Source organism: Sus scrofa, chromosome 4 (assembly GCF_054392235.1).
Source record: "Sus scrofa isolate SSC_HxYL_T2T_F1_AM1 chromosome 4, Sscrofa_HxYL_maternal_Yorkshire_Landrace_v2.0, whole genome shotgun sequence".
Lineage (NCBI taxonomy): Eukaryota > Metazoa > Chordata > Mammalia > Artiodactyla > Suidae > Sus > Sus scrofa.
The window spans coordinates 114,236,994-114,251,573 of NC_139386.1; positions in this window are offsets into that span (position 1 = coordinate 114,236,994).

Here is a 14,580-nt window from a genome sequence, read left to right on the forward strand (position 1 = left end):
GAAGAACATTTGGCCTTCCCCTAGTACAATCTAACCCTTGGATCATAGCACTTCTACTTGGTGGAACCTTGGCTGAGGTCCTGCTCTACCATGTCCGCTCTCTGCCAAGATTGATTGCATTAACCCCCATGCTATAGCTCGTTTTTAGAAGCAGCAGGCCAAATTTCTCTCCAGGAAGTCAGCCTGTAGCATATCAGTTAAGTTAACCCTTCTCTCTCAAATTTCCAGGAGCATCCCTGATAGTAGGTCCAGAACCCAGACTGCCTAGTATAGGGGCCAGGAGGGCAGGGCCAGTGGTAGGAGCATGAATTTCATGGTTGGATGGGTTTTTCAGGATAACGATGTCTCCATAGGCTGGGAATCCAATGATGAGCTTCTCAGCTGGGGCCCCATTGCCCTTCCAGTGCTTCTTGGTTTAACCTTGCAAAGGTAGCAGTTTAGCTAGAGACCCCACCCTACTGATGACCTAGTAATATGTATTAGCTAAGCTTTTTTTTTTGAGTGGTTGTTCCTGCTGTATAAAGTATTTGCAATGTGTTTCAGAGCATCATTGATATATCTCTGTTGAAGTGGTATGTATCCCAACAAATGTCTTTCAATAACATAACAGTATGTAGGCTTTAGATATAGCCTTCCCACTAAAAATGTATGGCGAGAAGGACAAAGGGGGTTTTTTCATGATTTTTCTTGGTATGATCCATTGCCGAATGGCTGAAATTCTGTATGGCATACATGTGCAAGAGATTATCATAGTAGAAAAAAGTCAAGACAGAAGGGGAAGAGAAGAAGAAGGAGGTGGGAGACATGTTCTGTAATTTATGGGGAAAACATGAGTAATGGTACTTCATCTTCTTTATTTAAAAAAAAGCACAGGTTGTTAATCTTGTTTCCTATCTAAATAAAATTATCAGTACAGTATTAATTAATTGGTGAATTTTTAGTAAGTGGAAACTGGCTAATGACATAACAGGCTGATTTCTCATTTAAGAAAATTACTAAATTTATGATGCCTTTTGTCCCTGATCCTCCCTGTCATTTACAGCAGCATTCCTGGTCTGCCTTTGGGTCTGTGCGGGGACTCCACATGGTTGGTGATGCTGCCAGTGCCAGGTGGCTATTTGTAGAGAGAGCTCTTCTGTCCAGCGTAGCCACCCCCGCAACCCCAGGAACCTGAGGTCATGAGTCACAATATGGATCTAGTCTAGGTGCCTGAGGTATGGTAAAGGATTTCTTTTTTGTTTTTTTATTTACCTAAACATGTCTTTCAACTTTACTTTTGGATATTTTCACTGAACAGAATTGGGTTGACTTTTTTTTTTTTAGGGTTTAAAAGATAGTCTATTATTTTTTGGCCTCTGATATTTATTTCCTTTTTTTAATTTTTCTTTTTGCAGTTACACCTGCGGCATATAGAAGTTGCCAGGCTAGGGGTCAAATCAGAGCAGCAGCTGCCAGCCAATGCCACAGCCACAGCAATGCAGGACCAAAGCCACATCTGTGACCTACACCCCCAGCTTGTGGCAAGGCCAGATCCTTTAACCCAGGGATCGAACCCACATCCTCATGGATACTGGTCAGGTTCTTAACCTGCTGTACCACAACGGGAACTCCCAAAGACATTTCTGATTACTTTCCACTCCTATGCAGGCAAAAGATGAGACTTCCCAAACCGCCTAAACAAGGTTCCTGAACAGCGGGCTGACTAAGAATGAGTGTCTCTTGCACAACTGATACACAGAGGAGTTATGGGACATGTTATCACTCACTGGGACAGCTGGGGGATCTCATAGCCAGACTGGATGTTGGAGATGCCAGCAGCTACCGCAGCGGTGACCATCAGCTTGGGTTTGTTGATCTCCTCGGCTTGCCGTCCGTGCATATTCCACACATGCGTAGAAGAAAATCTGTGGACATCAACTCAACGCTGACTTCCAGCACTACTCTGAGTTAAGTTAGTCTCTCCCATCCTTCGTTCCTCGCATCCTCCCTGGAATGGAGTCTCCAGATCCCTCCTCTCCAACTGAGGCTGTAGGAGCTAGGCTTTCTATGTGGCCTCAGTTTTCTTGCATGAGAAACTGGTTGTCTGCTTTCCAGTCAAGATCAAATGGAATACAGTTCACCTGCACCAGGACGGGGAAGAGACGCTTGTCCTGAGGAGCACTTCTGAGAGCCAGCGTTCTTCCAAACTCCTACTGGCCCAGGAATTTGGTGCCTAAGGCGATAGAAGTCTGGGGGTTCTCAGTAGTGGAAACGGTGGCAGCCAACAGCCCAAAGAAGGCAGGGTGAGGCCTTGGTCATCCCAACAGCCTTGTCGTGAAATCAGTGTAGAAAATCATCTTGAAAAGTTCCTGGAGCGGCTCCGAAATCCCAGCTGCCAACAGCCGGGAGAGTTTTCACATGACTCCTTCTGAGGGAAAAGAAGCAAAGAGTTGTGTCAGAACAAATGGAAAGAAAGATTAAGTTATTTCAGCATCAGCTGTTGGAGTGATTGGGAGGTGAGGGAAGAGCTCATGCAGCCTCTCATGCTGGTTTTCTCCATTCTCACACTTCTGTCCTAAATAGTGAGAGTGGCTGGAGTCGGTGACCTAAGGTTGCTCTGTTTGAATGTCTCCCCGCATCTAATTACTCCCTTTGGAGTAAAGCGCCCAACTCAGGACACCACTGTGTCATCATTGCCAGCTTTGGGGCCCTTCCAAGTGCAAGAATTGTTTGCATCTGAGCCCATCAGTACTCAGACTTTCCCAAATTTCCCTTGGCGACAGAGCCATATTTCAAATGACAACCACCTCCTGTGAGCCAGCAATTTCCCTTATGTTAGAGTCATCACTGTGCTGGAAATAATAAGAAAGCTCAGAAAGTATCTGTGTGCTACTTGTTTGCCTGTTTGGAATTTCAGCCTGGAGGCGGCTGCGGAAGCTTTTTTTCAAACTGTTCTTGAAGGTGAAAAGATTTTGTATCTCAGCGCTTTCATCACTTACTTGTTTTTCAGTTCAAGGAGAGTTTGGCAGAGAGTTACATCCTTTCATTTAATGGTGCCATCTCATTTCCCACATCTCTCAGCAATGGCATAAGTCGGGTGAGTACAGAGGAAGGGGTCATGCCAGGCTGGAAGTGCCCCGGGCCTGGCTGGTGCCAGGCGAAGTAGCATGTCAGCTGGTGGGCAGAACCTATCACCCAGAAAAAAAGCGTGACAAACGATGACAGAGAAAGCTCCCTGGGGAGTCACAGATAGCTCAAGAAACCACAGATTTCCAAATAACTTTCCTGTTTCAGTCTCAAAGGATAAGGGAGGATCCGCCTGACACCCTTGTGTATTACAGCAAACCTGTGATTAGCTGGTACTTCAGGGCCCCGAGGTATCTCTTAGGGTAGCTCTGTCCCTCCAAGAGAGAATGTAAAACCTTCTAAATCAGAGCTCTTTGCTGACATGAAGCCTATAAAGCTGGAAAACTCTGAAATGTGTTCTCGTCGCTTCTACATGCTAATTACTAATGCTTACTCAGCACTTGTTAGGTACCAAGCACTGCTCTGAGTAATTTAGTTAAATTCACTCATTAATGCTCACTAAAATGCTATGATGTGAGTTCCCATTGTGGGGCAGCGGAAACGAACCTGACTAGTATCTATGAGGACGCAGCTTTGATCCCTGGCCTTGCTCGGTGGGTTAAGGATCTGGCGTTACTGTGAGCTGTGATGTAGGTCCCAGGTGAGGCTCGGATCTGGCGTTGCTGTGGCTGTGGTGCAGGCCAGTGGCTACAGCTCCATTTGACCCCCAGCCTGGGAACCTCCATGGGCTATGGGTGTGGCCCTAAAAAGATGAAAAAAAAAAAAAGGCAAAAAATTAAAAAAAAAAACCTTATAACATAGATATTATTATTATTCCCATTTTACTCCTTTGGAAACTGAAACAGAAAGGATAATAGTATATGTCTATTTCACATTTGTATCTGTCTCTCTGTGCAAAAATTTCGCTCGGGGGGAAATGAACTATCCAGTAGGAGGCAAGAGCCCTGGCTTCAGGTTTCGATTCTGCCATGAACTCCGTGTATTTCCTGGGACAGGTTCTATGATTCCTCTCTGCCTCAGGTAACTGCTCTGTGAGATGGTGTGTGCACACCGTCCCCGTCCACCTCTCAGAGAAGAGCCATTTTAAAGACTCAGTAAGATGACAGATTTGAAGATACTTTAACACTCGTGCAGACGCCTTGCATGCTATTTTTACTGTTAACATTTCTTTATTTGTATTTGTATTTTTAAACCTTTTTTTTTTTTTTTTTTTTTTTGCCCTTTAGGGCTGCACCCACAGTCCATGGAAGTTGCCAGGTTAGGGGTCAAATTGTAGCTGCCGCTGCCGACCTGCACCACAGCCACAGCAACACAGGATCCGAGCTGCATCTGTGACCCACACCACAGCTCATGGCAATGCCAGATCCTTAACCCACTGAGCGAGGCCAGGGATCGAACCCGCAACCTCATGGTTTCTAGTCGGATTCATTTCCGCTGCACCACAATGGGAACTCCTAAACCATTTTTTAAAAATTTAAAAAATCTTACTGGAGTATAGTTGATTTACAGTATTGTATTAGTTTCTGGTGCAGAGCAAGGTGAATCAGTCATACATATAAATAGATCCATTCTTTTCTCCCATGTAGACTATTACAAACTGTTGAATAGATTTCCCTGTGCCATGCACTAATTTCTCATTAATCAACTATTTTATGTGGTGCGTATGTGTTATTCCCACCTTCCCAATTCCTTTCTCCCCACAACAGTTTCACCCATGGCAACCGTAAGATCAGTTTTGAAATCTGTGAGTTTGTTTCTGTTTCATAAATAAAGTTCTTCTGTATCATTATTTTTAACCATTTTTAAATTTAAGTATAGTTAATTTACAATGTTATGGTAGTTTCAGTATAGAGATAAGCGACTCAGTTATATATATATTTATATATATACACACACACGGGCTCTTTTCCATTCTTTTCCATAGGTTATCACGAGATATTGAATACAGTTCCTTGTGCTATACAGTAGATCCTTGTTTATCTCTTTTTATATATAGTCATGTGGCTATGTTACCATTTATTTTTAAGACCACTATCTAGTCAGTTTCAGCTTTAGGATTTTGAGACCAATGATCCCAATCCTTCAAACGTGGCTAGGGACTTTCAAACTCGCTTTAAAAGTTAATTAATATTCTTTGCTTGAAGTAGAAGGACAGAGAGTCATGCCGAGTTTCTGGATTATGAAGAAACAAAAAAAAGGAACGCCGTGGTGGTGTCACCCACAAGGAAGACATACTCATCGCAGCTGTCAGCATGAGGAGCAGAGCTTAAGGCAACAGAGAGCAGCTGGAGGAACACACCTGTGAACAGAGGGGCCTTTGTGATCTAGTGCTTCGCCTGCAGTAGGACACTTTTCCTATCTTTTACTCCTGGAGTCCTTTTAATACTCTCGGTATAGACTCCCAGCTTCTCCTGGAAGCCCACTCCCCTCTGCTCCCACTCACGAGATCACTAAAGAGGCATAGGCTTGATGAAGTGAGGGAGACAGCAGGGCAGAGAGACACCTGTCACCAGGGAAGGAACTTTGTCCCTGTGCTTTTGCCAAAAGCGATCAACTCAGGCAATTTAGTTTGAATTTGAAGGTTAAAAAAAAAGTTTTCAAGTGGCAAAAAACAAACAAACAAACAAACAAAAAAAAAACAAAAAAAAATCAAAACCAAACCACCAAAAACAAAAACAAAAAGCAAAATAACCAAGAAGAAGAAAATGGCTCACAGGCACAGTGTTCCCGTGGTTCCTTACCAGTGAGAAGGATGAGCTGGGTCAGTTGCCTCAGTGTAGAGGCTCCCTTGACCCACCTTCCTTTCTTAGCTTCATCCTCTTCACTCGTGACCTACCAGATTCTCCTTCATCGTGACTGCCTCTAAAGCAAATGTTGACCTTGGCAGTGCTAACAAAGCCCAGACTCATTTAAGAACCTGTTATTGACAGTGAAACCACACTATCCTACTTCACTTTACAAGAAGCAAAGATTGGGCTCCTGGCCCAGGAACCATATTAATAAGCTCCATTGATGGAGGAGCTTACATAATTCAAGATGGTTTATGTCCATGGGGCTCTATTCTGGATAGCAAAGCAACGAATTGGCTATATCCTATTCTCTTTGACAGGCAGAAGCATGAACCAACGTTGCATTCATCTGTTGTTTGCATTCATTTGTTCCTTGTAAGAACAAATGTTCCTCCTTGAGCAAAGGCATAGAGAGGAGGAACCTGCTCTGGTTTTTTGCACTCAAATTCTTACGTCTTTTCTCCTATTCCCTTTCTCGTTCTTATTCCTCCTACTTTGTCCCAAACGTCTACCCCTCAAATGGCCCTACTGAGGGGCTCCTTCCCATTGTGACACTTCCCCAGGTTCAGCCTGCCTCAGCGGCCCCCAGCATAACATGTGTCCCCACCAGCCCCTGAGCCTCATGGGTGACCCTTCCCACGTGGTTATTCCCCCAGGACAGCACCTTTTCCTGTGGTCCATATTTCTGTGACTGTTTCCCATATTCTGGTCACCAAGGCTCTCAGCACAATATCATTTTTTCAATCATCTCTCTACTTGTCACCACACTTTGGTTACTAAGCTCCATGGTCCTCCCCTCCTTGGGCCCAGAGTGTCCCCTCTTCTCAGGACCCTCCATTACTCCCACCACCACTGCTCTCAGAGCTCCTCATCTGGGACAGCTTACAGGCACACCTCAGAGACATTGTGGGTTCAGTTCCAGACCACGGCAACGAAGCAAATACTGCAATACAGCAAGTTAACATGTTTTTTTTTTTTTTTTTTGGTTTCCCAGTGCATATAAAAGTTATGTTTACACTATGCTATAATCTGTCAAGTGTGTAATAACATTATGTCTGAAAAAAATGTACATACCTTAATTTGAAAATATTTCATTTTTCAGGAGTTGCTGTCGTGGATCGGCAGTTAATGAATCTGACTATTACCTGTGAGGACTCAGGTTTGATCCCTGGCCTTGCACAGTGGGTTAAGGATCTGGTGTTGCCCTGAGCTGTGGTGTAGGCCAGCAGACATGGCTCAGATCCCACATTGCTGTGGCTGTGGCGTGGCCAGCAGCTACAGCTCCGATTAGATCCCTGGGAACCTCCATGTGTCTCGCGTGTGGCCCTAAAAAAGACCAAAAAAAAAAAAAAAAAAAAAAAAAAAGAGCAAACCATCATCTGAGCCTTCGGAGGATTGTAATCATTTTGCTCATGGGGAGTCTCGCCTCAAAATTGATGGCTGCTTACTGATCAGAGTGGTGGTTGCTGAAAATTTCTTAAAATAAGAAGTTTGCTGCATTGACTGACTTTACCTTTCATGAATGATTTTTCTGTAGGATGCAACACTGTTTAATAGCATTTTAACCACAGTAGAACCTCTTTCAAAAATGGGGTCATTCCTCTCAAACTCTGTGACTGCTTTATCAGTGAAGTTTATGTAAAACTCTAAGTCCTTTCTTGTCACTTCAACAATCCTCACAGCATCTTCATCAAGGGTAGATTCCATCTCAAGAAACCACTTTCTTTGCTCATCTGTGAGAAGCAACTGCCCATCCATTTAAGTTCTATCATGAGACTGCAGCAATGCAGTCGCATCTTCAGGCTTCAATTTTTTTTTGTTTTTAATGGCTGCACCTGTGGCATATGGTGGTTCCCAGGTTAAATTGGAGCTGCAGCTGCTGGCCTGTGCCATAGCCACAGCAACATCGGATCCAAGCTGCATCTGTGATCTACCATGCAGCTTGCATCAACGGCAGATCCTTAACCGACTGAGGAAGGCCAGGGATCAAACCCACAGCCTCACAGACACTCTGTTGCATACTTAACCCACTGAGCCACAGTGGGAACTCCAGGCGCCACTTCTCCAGTTCCCCAGTTCCAGTTCTCTTGTTAGTTCCACCACATCTACAGTTACTTCCTTCACTGAAGTCTTGAACCCCTCAAAGTCATCCATGAAGGCTGAAATCAGCATCTTCCAAACTCCTGTTAATGTTCCTATTTTGACTTCTTCCCATGAATCACGAATGCTCTTAATGCATCTAGAATGTTGAAACATTTCCAGAAGGTTTTCTATTTATTAACTCAGATCCATCAGAAGAATCAAAATCTATGGCAACTATAACTTTTAAATGTTTCTTTTTCTTTTTTTTTTTTTTTAACAAATCTGTTGCTTCCTATAGTCATCTTCATTAATTATCTTAGAGCTTCTGGATCTTGCTGCTTATTCTTTGCATTGTTATGCCACGGAGATTGCTTCTTTCCTTAAATCTCACCAACCAACCTCTACTAGCTTCACATTTTTCTTTTGCAGCTTCCTCACCTCGCTCAGCATTCATAACATTGAAGAGAGTTAGGGTCTTGCTCTGGACTAGGCTTTTCCTTAAAGAAACGTGGCTGATTTGATCTTCTAACCAGAGCACTAAAACATTCTCCGTCTCTATCCAGATGACTAAAACATTTTGCTTCCTTAGCATTAGTGTCTTCACTGGAGTAGGAGTAGTGATTTTAACTTCCTTCAAGAACTTTCCCTATCTCAGCTTTCAACAGGCCTTCCTCACTGAGCTTAAAGGTTTCTAGCTTTTGATGTAAAGTGAGAAACTCTTCCTTTCCCCTGAACACGGAGAGGCTATTGTAGGGCTATTGACCTGCTTCATTTCCAACCTGGGCTGGTTCACCCCTCAGACGACCCGTTGGTCTCCACCTCCTGGGAGGTCACCGCACTGATGTCAGACTTAGTGCAGACACCCAACGGACATAGACCTCCTGGGCTCAGGCTTCCAAGTGGCTGGGACTGCAGGCACATGCCATCATGACCAGCCATTGGAGGGTTGGTAATTGGCCTAACTTCGATATTGTTGTGTCTCAGGACATAGGGAGGCCTGAGGAGAGGGCGAGAGATGAGAGAATAGCCAGTGGGGGGAGTAGTCAGAACACATATACTTAATGATGAAGTTCACTGTCTTATATGGGTGCAGTTCATGGCACTCCAAAACAATTACAAGGGTGCCTTCAAAAATCACGGATCACAGGTTACCATAACAAATATAATCATGAAAATTTTTGAAACATCAGGAGAATTTTCATATCCCAAGACAGAGACACAATCTCGAATCTGTTGGAAAAATGGTGCTGATAGACTTAATACAGGGTTGCCACAAACCTTCAATTTGTAAAAAAAAAAAAAAAAAAAAAAAGAAAGAAATATCTGTAAAGTGAAATGCAGCAAAGTGCAATAAAATGAGGTGTGTTTGCACTGTAGCTTCATTTTCCTTTTAAATGTAGTCTATGTATGTAGGCCCCAATTCCCTAGGCTTTAATGGCTCCCATTACCTTATAAAGAGTCCTTTACTGATCATCAAGCCTCCACAGTCTGGCCTCAACTCAGCTTTCCAGCCTTGCCTCCTGCTAGCCCCTCATTGTACATCTTGCATAGTAAATCATATTCTTCTCATGACCTCACCCAGTCTCATCTCCATGCTTTTTTTGAAGTCACTCCCTCTGCCTAGAATATAGAACGTATTCCTCCTGTACCCACGGCCATCACTAAAGGTCCGGCTCAAATGCTTTCCACATGAACGTTCCCCAAAAGCATCATGACCAGAAGTTAGTACCTTTTTCATCTCTGCTCCATGGCATTCTGTTTGCACCATTCAGGTAATGCTTATTTTTATGGGCCACTGGGGAACTAGTCAAGGGCCACGCTGATTTAGGATTCAGTCCTTTCTGCCACTTCCTAGATGTGGGAAATTGGGAAAGTTCCCCAATCTCAGTTTCCTGTTTGCAAAAGTGGGATACAAATGCCTACTTTTCAAGGCACTTCTCAGCTTTAAACAAAATATATGTCAAAATCAAGTGCACAGTCCGCACTGCACAAGTGATAATGGCTACTGTAGAATATTGCACATGTGCCTTATGGCCCCTGCTTGACTTAATGCTACTTAAGAACACGAGCCAAACCAATACAGATTCCCATATCACACTTACAATCTACTTCTTACGCAAAATAGGCCCACAGATGAACATTCACCGAACACCAAATGAGTTCATTTTAATAAGGGCAACATTGTGAGTATTTTATATACAAGAACTAGCTGGTACAAGGGCATACTCTGAGGCAGGGATGGTCTGATCTCTTTCAAGTCACGCCTTACAAAAGGCTGTCTAGACACACTGCTTGCCTTTGTCAAGCACGAGGAATTGCAGGATGGATTTTAGTTGAACCTTTTTGGAGTCTGAGAAGGGTTGCTGTAAAATCTGTAGCCATCAGAGTGAGCTACCGTGCATACAAGTACACCTGGATGAAGGTTAACTGTGGTTTCTCTCTTGTATTCTCTTTGGGTGTCTCTCTTGTATTCTCTCTTGTATTCCAGCCCTTCCAGAACAACATTTGTTCCTCCTGTGTCTCCCTAGCTACGTTCCAGAATGCTCAAAGCATTCCACTCCCTTAAGAGTCAAACAGGTGCTCTAATGAATACCAGCAGGGTAGCATATGGAGTGCTTTGCTGGTTCCTGTGGGTCTGGACTCAGTCCTACTTCTGATGTGTTTGAGATTCCCAATCTGTAGAATGACACTGTTCTTACTCTGGGGTGAGCTCAAGAAAGGTCACAATCATTTGTGCTAGCTCAGCTGGCTTCTTTGAAAGTCTCCCAACCCTATGTTGCACTCTTGGAAAGCCTTAAAGGGCTATTGATGTTCCTTTATTCTGGCCTCTCTTTCAATGGTCAGGGCAGACCCCAGCCCTATGATTCTAGGAAGTGCTGCCCACGCCCTGCAAAGGACTGGAAGGGCCAGGATTACAGCAGCGATGGGGGCAGGGTGAGGGAGGAGGGTGAAGGGCAGAGTCCAAGGTGTAATGGATGAGAAGTTGTCCCGGACTTGGAATGCGGAGATGCCTAGTGCGAGCTCTGCCACTGACACGCTGAAGACCTTGGGAAAGTCACTTCATCTCTCTGGCTTCCTATCTCATGTATTTGGAGTAAATGTTTTCAGTGGGCCCTTCCAGAAGCAGATTAACATGGTCTCACTCTGTCCCTCGTCCTCCTGTGACTCCACACTTGCTGCTAAAATATCGAACAACCCTTTTGAACAGCATCGATGTCCAGATTCTCAAATTTCCTATGTGTTCTTTGTTGGAATTTGTTTCCTTTTCTTTCTTTTTTTTAAAAACTAACACATGATTAACTTACAATGTTGTGCCAATTTCTGCTCTACAGCAAGGTGACTCTTTGCTAGAATTGATCTGCCTGCAAACTAGTCTACAGTCTGAAGATTTTCCCTCCTTGCTTCCCCTTTCACAACTGGTATTCTCTTCAATGGAAAGAGAACACAATGTAAAAGAGGCAGGTCAAAACAGACTGTAGGTTTAGCTCTTTCTCTTCAGTGAGGCAGCCGATCAGAAGCTGTAGAGATGCGGATCCTTGTGAGGTCCTGCTGGGATTTTTGCTCTTGCCGTTGAGCCCAGTAACACCACCGAGAATGTCACAGCCAAAATTCAAGACAAGGAGGGCATCCTGCCTAGCCAGCAGGTTCTGATTTTGTGAGTAAGCAGCTGGAGGATGGCCGCTCTCACTCAGACACCCAGAAAAAACAACATCCAGGAAAAAATCCACCCTGAACTTGGTGCTTCGCCTGCCAGGTGGCATTATTGAACCTTCCTTCTGCCAGCTCACCGGAAATACAAGTTCGACAAGACAGTCTGTCTCAAGCAGTACCCTCATGCTGTCAAATATTACTAACCATGCCAACAACCTGCACCCCAACAAGAAGGTCAAATACTTCTCCTCTTGCCTTACAGAGAGGTCTCCTGCACCAGCCCCATAGCCCTGGGCTCTCAGTAAAGTTTTCCTTTAGTTGACAGGAGCGGTAAAACAAAAACAAGACAGATTGCAAATTTAAAGTTAAATATACCAGTGCAAAGTTAAATGTTAAATCTACAGTAAATGGGCTAAATATCTCCAGGTCTAAGCCAGAGATGGCCAATCTCTTTTCTTCTCTAAGAAGTGCTTACGTGTATGTTCCTTATGAGAGACATACCACAAAGATACAGTGAGGTTGAAATAAAAGGATGGCAAAAGTATACCATGTAAAACACTAGTCGAAAGAAAGTTGGTGTAGCTATATTGATATCAGACAAAGCAGGCTTAAAGAGAAGAAGCATCCCTAGAGATAAAGAAGGGCGTTCTGTAATAAGAAGGGATTAATCCAATAAGAAGATATCAAAATTCAAAATCTCTTTAATATATAAATTGACAAAACTGAATGGAGAAATGGAAAAGTTCACAGTCACGGTGGGAGATTTTTTTTTTTGTCTTTTGTCCTTTTAGGGCCCCACCTGCGGCATATGGAGGTTCCCAGGCTAGGGGTCCAATCGGAGCCACAGCTGCTGGCCTACACCACAGCCACAGCAACACGGGATCTGAGCCACATCTGCGACCTACACGACAGCTCACGGCAACGCGAGGCCAGGGATCAAACCCACAACCTCACAGTTCCTAGTTGGATTCTTTTCCACTGGGCCAAGATGGGAACTCCCATAGTGGGAGATTTTCAAGTATCTCGCCAGAGTAACAGAAAAAAAAGTCAGTAAGTGTGTAGATCCGAGCAGACGATTAATAAATTTGAACTAACTGGCACAATCCTGCTTTTCAAATGCCCATGAAGGAGTGAAGGGGGCAGGGCCCTTGTTTCCAGAGTGTTTTCATCATTTAAAGCACATACAGAGAAGAAATACTCTGTTAAAGAGATAGAACTTAACAAGTGGTACCCATAGGTGTTTACGCAGAAATCTGAGAGTGTTGCCATAGGAATGAACATATGGGAGACCAGGTAAGAGATATTAAAAGAAGGTGTTCTTCCAGCAAAAGGTGAGTCACAAGCTGAAAGAAAGAAAGGGAGGAGATGCAGTTCCTATTCTCTATAACCTGTAGACAGACTGTACTCACAGTAAAAATATAGGAATGTACCTGCATCAAGCTATTTGTTTATGGAGATTCCTGGTGGCCTTGCAGGTTAGGGATCTGGCGTTGTCACTGCTGTGGGGCAGGTTCGATACCTAGCCCTGGAATTTCCAAATGCTGTGGGCACAGCAAACAAACAAAACAAACAAACAAAAACTAAAGAAAAAAAACCCCTTATTTATTAATGCTTGTTTATTTATTTAACAAATACCTAAGGAATGCTGACATTGTGCCAGGTACCATGAGGATGCTGGGCTTTACGACTAAATAAGAAATAGACTTGCCATCACTGGTATAGATCAGAAAATTATGATCTGGTGAATTAAGTGCTACAGAACAAATGGTCCAGAGAAACTATTACAGCCAAGCAAAAAGGAAGTCCAGCTTGAGGAGTGGGGCCCTATGAATCTGAAGTTAAGGATTCCAAAGAATATGGTCAGAGTAGGTGGAGGGAATCAAGAAAATGATTTAAAGAAAGAGTGTTTTGAGAATATCCAGCATTTAGTATGGCGATACCATAAAGATAATGGGGGAGTTCCTGGTGTGGCTCAGCGGTAATGAACCAGACTAGGATCCATGAGAGAAAAGAATGGATCTGTTTATATGTATGAGTGATTCACTTTGCTGTGCACCAGAAACTAATACAACACTGTAAATCAACTATACTCCAGTAAGATTTTTAAAAATTTTTAAAAATGGTTTAGGAGTTCCCGTCGTGGCACAGTGGAAACGAATCCAACTAGGAACCATGAGCTTGCCGGTTTGATCCCTGGCCTCACTCAGTGGGTTAAGGATCCAGCTTTGCTGTGAGCTGTGGTGTAGGTCGCAGATGCTGCTTGGATCTGGCGTTGCTGTGGCTCTGGCGTAGGCCGGTGGCTACAGCTTCGATTTGACCCCTAGCCTGGGAACCTCCATATCCCGTGGGTTGTGGCCCTAAAACGACAAAACAAACAAACAAACAAAAAAGATAATGGAGAGACAGGTGGGGCAAGGAAGGCCCAGCCAAGTGATAACACAAAAATTCACCACTAAAAAAATAAAATAGCACTGATATGCTGATAATATGTGTCTGAGAAAGTTTAAAAAAAAAAAGTGAAGTCAAAAGATGATGCTTCTGTACAAATAAAATATAAAAAAACAGATAATTATGGATTATTCTGAAAAACAGGACCACAGGACAAGTGTGGACCATTATAAAAATGGCCAGGGTGCTTTTTAGCTCTTTGCATCGGGCGATGGAGGCGCTTACCCCACCCTTAGAATCTGAGCTGGCCTTGTTATGGGCTTTGATTGATAGAAAGAAGCTGGAGGAATGATACAGCGTGAATTCTGGGCCTTGTTTTAGAGAGGCCACGTAGCTTTTTCTCTCGCGGTCTTAGAATCCTGAGACTGCCTGGTGAGCAGGGCTAGCCTGAAGGAAGGTGAGAAACACGTGGCCAGTCAGTCACCCTAAGAGCCCTAACTGGTAGCCAGGCAGCCCTAGCAGCAGAGCCTCCCATTGACTGCCAGCTGATCAGAGAGGCCTGCATGAGCCCAGCCAAGACCAGCAGACGTGCCCAGCTCATCCT